Source organism: Chenopodium album, chromosome 13, assembly GCF_948465745.1.
Source record: "Chenopodium album chromosome 13, dcCheAlbu1.1, whole genome shotgun sequence".
In the NCBI taxonomy this organism is placed as follows: Eukaryota; Viridiplantae; Streptophyta; class Magnoliopsida; order Caryophyllales; family Amaranthaceae; genus Chenopodium; species Chenopodium album.
The window spans coordinates 50,513,260-50,526,804 of record NC_137846.1 but is presented as its reverse complement, the minus strand read 5'-3'; the positions used below and the strand labels follow the sequence as shown (position 1 = coordinate 50,526,804).

At 37.3% G+C, this 13,545-nt stretch overlaps 1 pseudogene; it reads left to right on the top strand.

Moving 5' to 3' along the window:
* The first annotated feature begins 3,166 nt into the window (after positions 1-3,166).
* LOC145575662 (cytochrome P450 736A117 pseudogene) lies at positions 3,167-6,428 on the top strand (annotated as a pseudogene).
* Positions 6,429-13,545: the final 7,117 nt, after the last annotated feature.

The following is a 13,545-nucleotide window of genomic DNA, read 5'->3' as shown; positions in this document are numbered from 1 at the left end:
CCAGTTAAGCACCTACACAGAAATAAGGATTAGCTAACCCCGGGGTGAATTCAGAGATAACCACTCTGATAGTAAAGACATAAAGTATTTAAGAAGAAGAAAAGATATTAAGAGAGAAAATAAGAGAGAGAGAGAGAGAGAGAGAGAGAGAGAGAGAGAGAGAGAGAGAGAGAGAGAGAGAGAGAGAGAGAGAGAGAGAGAGAGAGAGAGAGAGAGAGAGTAATAAATGTTACCTTTTAATGAAGGATTAAGTTGCCTATTTATAGAGAATCCAATTGCCAGATGACTGCATACCATGCAAGTGACATTCATGCCAAGTGTTGGTCGTCTGACGCCATGTGTTGTTCGCATGACGACCATTGTCTATGCCGTTATGGGTGTGTACCGATATGGTCATTATGATCTGTATTAGGATTTCGTGCATTCTGTAAAAGGGTTAATATCGGCACTATTTTACACGTTATTGGTATCTCCCCAAACAACAACAACAACAACAACAACAACAACAACAACAACAACAACAGCCACACCAACAGCAACAACAAAAGCAAAAGCAAAAGCAACAGCAACAACAACAGCAAAAGCAACAACAACAGGAACAACAACAGGAACAGTAACAGTAACAGTAACATTAACAGTATCAATAACAGTAACAATAACAATAATAATCATAATCTTTTCCTCAAAAATTAAAAAAAAAATTAAAAAAAAATAAAATAATAATAATAATAATAATAATAATAATAATAATAATAATAATAATAATAATAAGGAGGTTAACATTAAAGGAGGTTAACGTTGGGTTGACCGGAGGCAACGATGGGGCTCTTCATCGACCTGCAGATGTGTTGCTTTATTCTTGGGATAAAGGCCTTGATGTGTGTGTTGACTTGACGGGGTCTTCTCCTTTAACATAATCAGGGTTGTCCAACTTTGTTCTTGGTCGTGTGGTGTCGTTTGCTGCTCAGCGGAAACGAAGTATAGGGCGCGCTGCTGGACTATTGGTTATGGTTTTCTTCCCTTCTCCTTTTCTTCATTTACCCCAACAAAATAAATGGATAAGATGATTACTGCTTAATTATATTATTTGTTCCCATTAAGTAATGATCATAAGATAATTTAACAACTTTAATTTTGAAATTTGAAAAGTTGTATAATTCTTCAATTTGATTAAAAAAATATTAATAATTTTATTTTTATGTTAAATAGTCCGTAGTTATTGAATATCTTTCAACCATAACATGTAAAATATTGAATATGGTTCTCCTAATAAAATTCCTTTTTCAAAATATGAAATTTTTAAGATAATAATCAACTAAGAAAAAACAGTCGAATATAATTATCAACTAAACAAATATAAACTAGTAGCTCCAGCATTACGCGGGGGGACACACTAAAATATTGGCCAATTTAACAGGTTCCATAATAGGGGACAAACAAGATTGAAGAGATATTCCAACTAACATTATTCGGCCCTTACTATCATCATTGTTCAATTAGTCACTTGCTCACTGTTATATCTTTCTCCATGCCCTGTCTCCTAATTCAAGTTCGACTTTGCACCCACTCAATTTCATCTTAAATTTCGTTGATCTTCCATATGATAAACGTGTATGGGTGGCTTATCACCTAGTTCATTTAATACTACCAAACATTGTAGGTGTAAAAACCCTATTCATGAATCTCAATCATTGGTTTATTTTTTTTTTGTTGATTAATTAATACACTACTTACATGGTATCAAAAGTCACAGAGCTAGGTAACAATATGCACGCACGGTATACACAATATATTTAACTTATTTTAATCATCAAATAAACAAAAAATAAATTTGGTGCATATTTGTAGCCTAAACAAATTATTTTGTTAGATTTGTCACAATTTAATATGTTATGTGATCATAATTTACATTTTCTCAAAAAAAAAATAATCATAATTTACGTATAATAAGAGTTTTAGGCTTTTAGCCCCTCCTATTTAGCCATCTTGTATATATATTATTGTAGACAAGATTTTATCTAATATTTTTAGCACCACTCTTAGACTTCAACCAATTAAACTTATTGTGACATACATATAACTATTATGGGCTTGTTTGAGAATTAGTTGTAAGTTGGTTTGATTAGTTATTTGTTGTTAGCTTGCATTAGCTATTTTAGCTATATAGCTAATTGTAACTATTTGATGCATGGGAGTGATAGCTCAGTGGAGCCACTCCCGATTTTCGTGGCTTAGACCCAAGATTGAGGCACACCCCGAGCATTCTGACCCACGGATTCTCCTGTGATAGGAAGGACTGTGGGAGTGGGACTAGGGATGGCAATGGGGCAGGTCAGGTGCGGATGATGGTACCTCCATACTCATACCCGCCTAAAAATCTTATACCCATTCCCGCCCCACCACCCATGGCGGGTACAATATCCACATCCATACCCGCCCCACCGGGTACAAGATAGGATCTATCCCCGCCCCTTCACCCACTTGGATATTCATACCGCCCCAAAATCGTCCCAAACCCATTGCCATGATGCTCTATTGTATCACATTAATGACAATTATATCAAATTAGGTTAAGAAATTTGGGACTTTCACTATTCAAGGTTATTGGGTTTTAGGGGGTATCAAGTTTCATAAATTCTAAACTCTTCTAAAATAAATATGGTGCGGGTATAAGGTGGGTACGGGACAGGGCGGATATGGGGCGAGTCTAATCTAAAATCCACACTCACCCCATCACTCATGACGGGTACACATTTTATACCCATCCCCGCCCCATCACCCCCCAAACCTCCCTCAATCCCCACCCCACTTGGGCGGGGATGGGGCGGGTCTCCCATTTAACCCGACCCACTGGCATACCTATGTGGGACCCCACTTACCAGTAAAAGAAAAACTATTTGTTTATGTAATTGAAATTGTTTGGTCATAGCTTTTCGATACTGGTTGTTTTAGAGTACTAAACATAAATGCGCTAAAAGTTCTCTCAAAAACTCCTCATATAAGCTTTTTTTTTTTTTTTGTTAATCGTTCTTTTTTGCTGTAAGTAGGCTCTAACCAAACACCCCCTTTATATATAATAATTGTTCAATTGAAGTATACACCCTTATCTCTTAGCATTGTACCTTCTCACAATAATTTGACCAAGGTATCCATGCAAATTACAAACATGTCATTCCCTCTATACTTCCTTCCGTTCATTGCCTTCTTAATCTTCCTTTACAAATGGCTAGCATCACCAACTAAGAGCAACAAAGAGTTGCACTTACCACCCACCCCACCAATGCTTCCAATAATCGGAAACCTCCATCAACTCGGAAGATTACCTCATCGTTCCCTACGATCCCTTTCCATCAAGTACGGCGACCTCATGTTACTCTACTTCGGAAAGAGGCCAACCTTCGTTGTGTCCTCTTCGAAGGCAGCCAAGGAGATCATGAAGACCCACGAACACCTTTTCCTTGACAGGCCTCAACTACGTTTCGTCGACAAAATTTTTTACCATGGAAACGACGTAGGATTCAGTTCTTACGGAGATAGATGGAGGTACATGAAGAGCATTTGTGTGACGCACCTTCTATCCAACAAAATGGTTAAGTCTTTTCAATCGATAAGAGAAGAAGAGGTGGCGCGAGGGATCAAAGAGATCAAAACCTACGGAAGTTCACCTTTGAACTTGAGTGAGGTTTCTTCCGCACTCTTCAATGGTTTCATTTGTAGGATGGCGCTAGGAAGGAAGTACGACGGCGGCTACGATCACGGAAGTGGGAAGAACATCTATCAGATGTTCAAGGAGCTTGCGGAGGTTATGGGGACGATTTGTTGTTAGACTATATAAATATGTAAATATTTATATTGTACATAATTAGCATTGTATATTTGTAAACCCTAATACCCAATGGGTATATATACTGGCGCATAGCAATAATATGCCTCCAAGGAGAATTCTCCCATCTTATATGGTATTAGAGCTAATTATGTACAATATAAATATTTACATATTTATATAGTCTAACATTTGTGTAGGAGATTATGTCCCCTCTCTAAGATGGATTGACAGGTTGTCGGGTTTGCATGACCGGATGGCGAATGTGCATAGACAATATGAACAACGTAATGATAATTGTTGTAATAAAGATGATGAAGGAAAGTATGCCAAAGACTTTGTGGAGCTTTTGCTTGAAAATCAAAGGGAAAACCCTGAGCAACTTTCAAGAGATAGCATCAAAGGCATTATTCTGGTAAGCCTTTCTTTTTACATACTCCCTTCATTTTTCTTTAAATGCATCTCTTTGACTTTTGCATTATTCACATATCATTATGGTTGATTTAATGTTTTCACCTTTATAAAATAAATATATAATTTATCATTAGATTAGTCATTATGTCTAATGTTAAAGGAATAACTCAACCTATTGCTTATTTAAGGGTTCGTTTGACATCGCTGTGGTTTTCTGTTTTTTGATTTTTTTGATTTCAAACACATATGATATATGTCATATAATAAAACAAAAATTAGACAAACTTATTAAAATCATGATAAATTTGAAACTGACAACAGAAAAGTGGAAACACCTTTTTTTTGTTTTCTGTTTTTGGTTTTCAAAAAAACAGAAAACAAAAAACAATGCCAAACAAAGTTGATGGTTAAGGCTATGATCGATTTTACTTTGTTATAATTTTTATTAATAGACAATTAATGATATTAATGGTCAAAGTTGCATCTCGATAAATATCCCAGTCAAACTGATACATTAAAAAAAAAAAAAAAAAAAAAAAAAAAAAAAAAAGGAGTATCACTTTTCATTACATAGGTACTATGCATTTTTAATTCTTTGTTTATTTCTCTTCTTAAGTTAAAATCCGCTCCACCCCCAGTATTGAAATATTATGACAACCGAGGAAATATTACAATGAAGGGGTGGGCTACGAGGAGGGGTGGAGGCTCAGCCCCTACGGCCCCGAAAGTCTCTCCTTTTTTTAAAAAAAATGGGGCCTTTTTTAAGTGTTGGGCTTATCAAAACACTATTCATTGCTAAACCCATGCTGCATCTCGCCTATTTGGGCATAGCTTGTTATGATTAACTCACTTTGTAAAATGATCTACCCAAACACTGCTCTTATTGGCCAAGGCCCCTTATTATTGGCTTTAAGTTGACAACTTCCTCTTTTAATTAATCCTTTAGAAATGTACTTATGGAGTTATGGATTATGATATTCTCTGTATTTTTAACAAGTACTCTCTCGTTTTCTTGTTTTTTTTTTTTTTTTTAAAATACACCACTTTTCTTTTATGGGCATTTTTTTTAAATGCATCACTTCCTTATTTGTTATGTTTATACTATATTTTATCATTTCTCTCTTTTACTCTAAACCTCATTTTAATTATTTTATTATTCTTCTCTCCTCCAGAGTCCACACTTATATAATTAAAATATTTACTCTCCCTCATATTCTTTCTTTTTACGGTCCTTATATGACTTTTAATATAATAAATTATTCACCCACTCACAATATTATATTACTCTCCTAAAACTCCGCGCATCACCAGGTGATGCAAATAAAGAAAATAGAGAGAATATAAATTATAAAATTGAGATTGTTATTGTAACCAAGTCTCTTTTTAACTTAAGTAAGAAAGAAATCGATGTTAGAACCATATACATCTTATGTGAAGTAAATAATTAGAGGTAAATGTTTGTTTTATAACTTTTAACTACTACTTTTCAAATCCTTAATACTCAGATTCTATATTTTTAATTTTTATTATAAGGAATTTATATACAAGTAATAGTAATCAAATTTATCCAAATTCGGTATAGGATATACTTGGTGCGGCCACAGACACATCCACTACGTTACTAGAATGGGCAATGACAGAGTTAATAAGGCATCCTACTATCATGAAAAAATTGCAAGAAGAGGTAAGAGACATTGTCAAACCCAAAACAAAGGTATCTGAGCATGACTTAAAGAACATGAAGTACCTAAAGGCAGTGATCAAAGAGACACTTAGGCTACATCCTCCAGTCCCCTTCTCGGGGTTTCGAGAATCCTCCGGAGATGCCATTATAGGTGAATATAACACTACTGCAAGGGCTCTAATTATAGTAAACGCATGGGCAAACAGCGGGATCCTAAACTTTGGGATGATCCGGAGAATTTCCATCCAGAGCGATTCTTAAACAACTCAAATGTTGATTATAGGGGACAACATTTTCAATTGATCCCATTTGGAGCTGGTAGAAGAGGTTGCCCTGGAGTGTCCTTAGGCATTATCACTATTGAACTTGCATTAGCAAGTCTTATTTACGAATTCAATTGGAAGCTACCTAAAGGAAAAAAAGGAGAGACCTTAGACGTTGAAGAAACTTGGGGTTACTGTTGGATGAAAATATCCTCTTATTGTCATTGCAACACCAAATATTTGAATTATGTCTTTGTGTTCTTGCCTCGATTTGTAATAGATCTTGGCTTTGTTGTTTTTAATTTATTTTACGATTTATGGCTTGATATGATGAGGATCCAAAAGGATGCCATGTTATGGGAAGTACACATTCGAAGTTGACACGATCATGTAACACAGCAATGGCATACATGCTGTAATATTGCATGACATGGTCATGTCGCTTCAGTTATATATGCAAGTATTCTACTACTATTATGGTAAGGTGTTCCGTTGTTATGGTATGATGGGACAATATCTTTGTTATTCGTAATTGCTAACAAATACAAATAAATATAATAATGAAAAACCCGTCAGATTCTTGTTCCTTACCATTAAAAAATAGTAATGAGATGTAATCAGGTAACATTATTACTAGGAAAATTATGTTACTATACATTGATGAGATTCATCCTAGGCTAACTCTAAACCTTAGCTCGAACCTCTAGTTGTTGTGGTGACCAAAGCGTCTCAAACTCAATTCAGATCTGGTGGATCCAAACTAATGAAGAAGGATATCACAGTCATTTCTCAAGAGTATCAAAGCCGTTATTTTACAACAATGATTAGCTAGATCTTTTTGGCCTTTCTTATATTGTCCTGTAATTGCTAGGAAGGTTCCTTACAGCTGTTATTTTGCTTTCAGTGCAAAGATATTCTCCCTCCTTGTTTTTATAGGACCCGAGTAGTACACACAACACCCACAGGGATCAACTCAAAGACTATCAACCAAGATCAACAATCCCAGTTCACCACAAATAATCAAGAAAGTAGTTCACCAAGCAAATAACCACATGAACAGCAAATTGGCAGTAATAAAACATAAATGTAAAGCAAATAACACACATAATTTTTACGTGGAAAACCCCTTCAATGCGAAGAGTAAAAACCACGGGACGTGAGGAGTCCACCCTTTCTTCCTCTCTTATTATGATAAAATTGAGGGAAAAATGAACCCAATTATGTTCACAACAATTACAACCCACCAAAAAACATCATACAATAAGAGATTAACAAGAAGAAGAGCAAAAGTGAGTGATATCACCAAAAACGTAGGTTTCTGTCCAGCAGCAATTCCGGACGAAAGAGCTTCAATCAACGATCCAACCGTTAAAATAGAGGCCCTATGTGTCCTCAACAAGCTGTCAAAATTTCAGAACAATCCAACGGTTGAATCTCTGGCAACGGACAGTTTTCTGGAAGCTGTCCCTGAAAAACCGAACTAAAAGCCCTCTTTGAAACTCTTGTCTCTCCTTTCCTTTTTTCTGATTTTTCTTGTGTATCTTGCTGTACCAGCCACCTCCCTTTAGTTGACTTTAGGATCCCAAAAAAATCTTGTAAAGCTTCCAAAGGAAGCCACTAAATAAAAGTCCAACATGGACTTAACACATGAAACAATATTTTGGGCTTCTCCCAAAATAAAATAGCATTATGCTCAAAAATTGGCTGGACCCCAACAAATCTCCCCCTCTAGCCCATCACAAGGAAGATATGGTCACTTTCATGATCACTTGAACCTTATCCCGGCAGGCTTACTACAAAGCTCAACCTTGCTTCCGGGAACTACCTTTGTTAACATATCTGCACCATTTTTGTCGGTGTGGACTTTCTTTAGTTTCAATTGCTTCTCCTCGATCACATCTCGCAACCAATGATATCTAACATCTATGTGCTTGGTACGAGCATGATACATAGCATTCTTGCTCAAGTCCATAGCACTTTGATTATCACAGAATACTACATACTCACCTTGCTTCAGACCCAACTCTCGAAGGAACCTCTTAAGCCATAGCATTCTTTGCTTGCTTCCACGGCTGCAATATACTCTGCCTCAGTTGTTGACAATGCTACACATTTTTGTAGCTTGGATTGCCATGAGATGGCTCCCCCTGAAAGTGTAAACACATAACCTAAGGTAGATTTTCTATTATCGAGATCACCTGCTATATCCGCATCTGTATAGCCTTCAAGAATAGGTTTACCAACTCCATAACACAAGCAAAGTTTGGAGGTACCACGCAAGTATCTGAAGATCCACTTCACTGCTTCCCAGTGAGCCTTACCCATATTAGATAAGTATCTGCTCACTAAACCAACAGAATGTGCAATATCTGGCCTAGTACACACCCTAGCATATATCAAAGAACCAACAACAGAAGAGTAAGGAATGGATGACATACTTTCTTTCTCCTTCTCTGTTGTAGGGCAAGCTCTCTTACTAAGCTTGAAATGTGTTGCTAGTGGTGTACTAACTGGCTTAGCATGCTTCATATTGAACCTTTCAAGCACCCATTCAATATACTTTTCTTGTGAAAGCCACAACTTTCCAGCCTTCCTGTCGCGAGCAATCTCCATGCCTAAGATTTGCTTTGCAGGACCCAAGTCTTTCATGTCAAATGACTTGGAAAATTCTTTCTTCAAACTTTGAATCATTTCTGCATCTTGTCCAACTATCAGCATATCATCCACATATAAAAGAAGGATGATGAAGTTACCTCCAAGAAACTTTCTAATATACACACAAGGATCTGCCAAAGTTCGTTTATAACCATTGCTTGTCATAAATGAATCAAATTTCTTGTACCACTGCCTTGGTTCCTATTTAAGCCCATAAAGACTCTTCTTCAGTTTGCAAACAAACTTTTCTTTCCCTTTCTCTTCAAATCCGTCAGGTTGCTCCATGTAGATTTCTTCATGCAAGTCACCATGTAGAAAAGCAGTTTTAACATCAAGCTGCTCCAACTCAAGATCAAGACTTGCAGCTAATCGCAGCACAGTTCTGATAGATGTCATTTTGACAACAGGGGAGAAGATCTCATCAAAGTCAATACCCTTTTTCTGGTTGCATCCCTTTACCACCAATCTGGCTTTGCGCTTCACTATCTTCTCACCATCTTTCTTGTTCTTGAAAACCCACCTGTTTTTCAAGACTTTCTTGCCCTTAGGAGGCATCACCAACTCATAAGTTTCATTCTTCTGTAAGGACTCCATTTCTTCCTTCATTGCATCGAGCCACAGATCTTTCTCTTTAAGATACAACACTTCTTGATAGTTTTCTGGCTCTCCATCCTCGGTGAGTAGAATGAACTCTGAGCTTGGATACTTTGTTGAAGGTTTACGCTCTCTAGTTGACCTTCGAACCTGTGTATCCTCAACTCGAGGGGTAGGCTACTCCCCCTGCTCATGAACCTCTTCTTCATGTACTTCTTTCTCATCTGATAAAGACTCATCAAGTTCAACATCATCATCATTATGCACACCATCATCATCATGAATTGGCACATCACCATTAGGTTGTACCTCACCAACATCTTCATGATTCTCCTCAACATTCTCATCTGCTGGCTGATTTACAGGAGGTGTAGGAGAAGAAACATCATCAGTAGTATCAAAAGACAATTCTGAAGTAGAAGTATACCTTGTACTCAGAAGATCTGCACCTTTCTCATGCTCAAAGAATACTACATCTCTTCTTCTCACAACCTTCTTCTTTTCAGGATCATATAGTCTGAAACCATACTCTTCATCACCATAGCCAACAAAAACACATGGGTTAGTCTTGGAATCAAGCTTCGATCTCTGATCTTTTGGCACATGCATGTATGCCTTGCATCCAAAGACTTTCAAGTGTGAATATGAAGGATCACACCCCTTCCATGCTCTATCAGGAATGTCAAAACCAAGAGGAACTGATGGAGAACGGTTGATCAAATACACGGCACACTGAACTGCTTCAGCCTAGAATGTCTTAGGAAGATCAGACATTCTAAGCATACATCTCACTTTCTCCACAATGGTTTTGTTCATCCTTTCTGCAACTCCATTGTGTTGTGGTGTACCGGGCTCTGTCTTCTTATGTCTAATGCTATGCTGTGAGCAATAATACTTAAACTCTTTCGAAGTATACTCACCACCATTATCAGTTCGAAGATGCTTCAACTTTCTTTCTGTCTCTCTTTCTACCATGGCATGAAATTTTTGGAAGACCTCGAACACTTGGCCTTTTGTCTTCAACATATACACCCAACTTCTTCGAGTAGCATCATCAATAAAAGTGACAAAATATCTATTGCCACCAAGAGATTCAACTTCAATGGGACCACAAACATCGGAGTGTACTAACTCTAACTTGGTTTGCTTTCTAGTAGACTTCCTGGAAAAGGAAGCTCTATGCTGCTTTCCTGCCAAACAGTGATCACAAGGGTCAAGAGAAATAGTTTTATCAACAGGAATCAATGCTTTACCTGCTAAAAGTTTCAATCCCTTATCACTCATATGTCCCAATCTTCGATGCCACAAGTTAGGAGAATTCTTTTCTTCAACTGCATTCAGCTCACCAGAACATACATTCAAGTATGTCTTATACAAAGAGCAATACAACTCGCCCCGAGCAACTGTCATAGAACCCTTAGAGAGTTTCCACTTACCATCACCAAAAGTATGCCGGAAGCCCTCCTGATCAAGAACATTAGCAGACAACAAATTAAGGCGTAGATCTGGAATATGGCGCACATTCTTCAATGTAAGCATGCACCCAACACTTGTCTTCACACTAATATCACCTAACCCAACAATACTTGCTGAGCTCTGGTTTCCCATCTTCACACTACTAAAGTCTCCAGCTTAGTAGTTTATGAAATACTCCCTTTTGGAAATACAATGGTATGAAGCCCCTGTATCTACAAGCCACTCTGTGTCTGAACTATCAACATGATGACACTCACCGGTTGCACAAATTAAAGTGACCTCATCATCACTTTTAGAAGCGGTTGCTGCAATATTTCTATCATCTCCCTCCTTTTGTGAGTCTTGCTTCTTGCCTTGTTCTCTCTTCCAACGGTAGCAAAACTTTTTGATGTGGTCTGCCTTGTTGCAGTAATGACATATCCTAGTCTCTTTCCCATCTTTAGACTTGGACCTCCCCTTTGAGTTACCACGACCTTTGGGACCCCTACTCTTGCTTCTTCCTCTGTTCTCAACAACAAGAGCATGTGAATTATCAACTCCCATCTCTTTTTGTCTTATCTCTTCATTAAACATGCTCTCTTTGATCACATTCAAAGATAGCACACCATCTGGAGTAGAGTTACTTATAGTCACAACCAAAGTTTCCCGACTATTTGGCAAAGAACTCAACAAGAATAGAGCCTGCAATTCATCATCAAGAACAATCTTCATAGTAGTCAACTTGTTAATGATATCCTAGAAGTCACTAAGATGCTCAGAAACTGACTTCCCACCTTTCAATTTCAGATTAACAAGTCTCTTGATTAATGAAGCTTTGTTATGAGCGGTCTTTCTTTCATAAAGACCTTCCAATTTCTTCCACAAGTCATATGGGTCGGACTCCTGAGACACATGATTGAAAATGCTAATATCAACCCACTGTCTAATAGTCCCTAAAGTCTTTCTTTTTAACTTTACCCATTCTTTTTCATCCATTTTTTCAGGTTTTGCTGGTCTAGAAATACTACCATCATCAGTCTTTGTGGTTGTTTCAATTGGGTCATATAAGTCTTTGCAATATAACAAGTCTTCCATCATCGGTCGCCAAATGGAATAATTGATTGATGTCAATTTAACCATTGAACTACTACTACTAGTAGACTCCATAACCACGGAAAAATAAAACCCCGCTCTGATACCAACTATAGGGCCCGAGTAGTACACACAACACCCATAGGGATCAACTCAAATACTATCAACCAAGATCAACAATCCCAGTTCACCACAAATAATCAAGAAAGTAGTTCACCAAGAAAATAACCACATGGACAGCAAATTGGCAGCAATAAAACATAAATGTAAAGCAAATAACACACAGAATTTTTACATGGAAAACCCCTTCAATGTGAAGAGTAAAAACCACGGGACGTGAGGAGTCCACCCTTTATTCTTCTCTTATTATGAAAAAATTGAGGGCAAAATGAACCCAATTATGTTCACAACAATTACAACCCACCAAAGAACATCATACAATAAGAGATTAACAAGAAGAAGAGCAAAAGTGAGTGATATCACCAAAAACGTAGGTTTCTGTCCAGCGGCAATTCCGGACGAACCAGAGCTTCAATCAACGATCCAACCGTTTAAAAAGAGGCCCTATGTGTCCTCAACAAGCTGTCAAAATTTCAGAACAATCCAACGGTTGAATCTCTGGCAACGGACAGTTTTCTGGAAGCTGTCCCTGAAAAACCGAACTAAAAGCCCTCTTTGAAACTCTTGTCTCTCCTTTCCTTTTTTCTGATTTTTCTTGTGTATCTTGCTGTACCAGCCACCTCCCTTTAGTTGACTTTAGGATCCCAAAAAAATCTTGTAAAGCTTCCAAAGGAAGCCACTAAATAAAAGTCCAACATGGACTTAACACATGAGACAATATTTTGGGCTTCTCCCAAAATAAACTAGCATTATGCTCAAAAATTGGCTGGACCCCAACAGTTTTTTGGGTGTACATAAGCAGTGTACACTGCTCTTTTGCTGTTAATGAGAAATGGCTGAGTATTCCCTCTGCTGATTTTCTGCTCTTTCATTCTCTGTTGTCCTCTTGCATAATCGATCCTATTTTACTCTTTATGGTATTAGAGCCAAGTTATGCAAAATCGGGACTTGAAACAGCAGATGTGGAATAGCTTTCTCATTTGAATACTCTATATCTCTGCTGAAGTTTTTCATCAAATTTTCTTTCCTGCTTCTCTTTCTTTCTTTCTTTCTCTATAATTAGTTATGGCAGCTGATACAAACAGTCCTCTCTATCTGCATCCAAATGATGGATCTTACCTAATAAGTGTTGATAAACTCAGTGGAGCAGCAGACTACAGATCTTGGAGAAGATCTAAGGAGATAGCACTCACAACAAAGAAGAAGATTGGTTTTGTTCTGGGAACTGTTCTGAGATCTGCTTATGCTCAAGATCCTGTCAAAGCAGATCAATAGGATACCTGTAACTCAATGGTAATCACTAATTGGATCCATGCTTGTTTGTCTGATTCTATTAAAAAATATGTCTTGTATGTTAATAATACTAGAGAAACTTGGGTGCAACTTGAAAAACGTTTTTCTATGTCAAATGGATCTAGAAAGGATAAGTTGAATATAGATCTCTA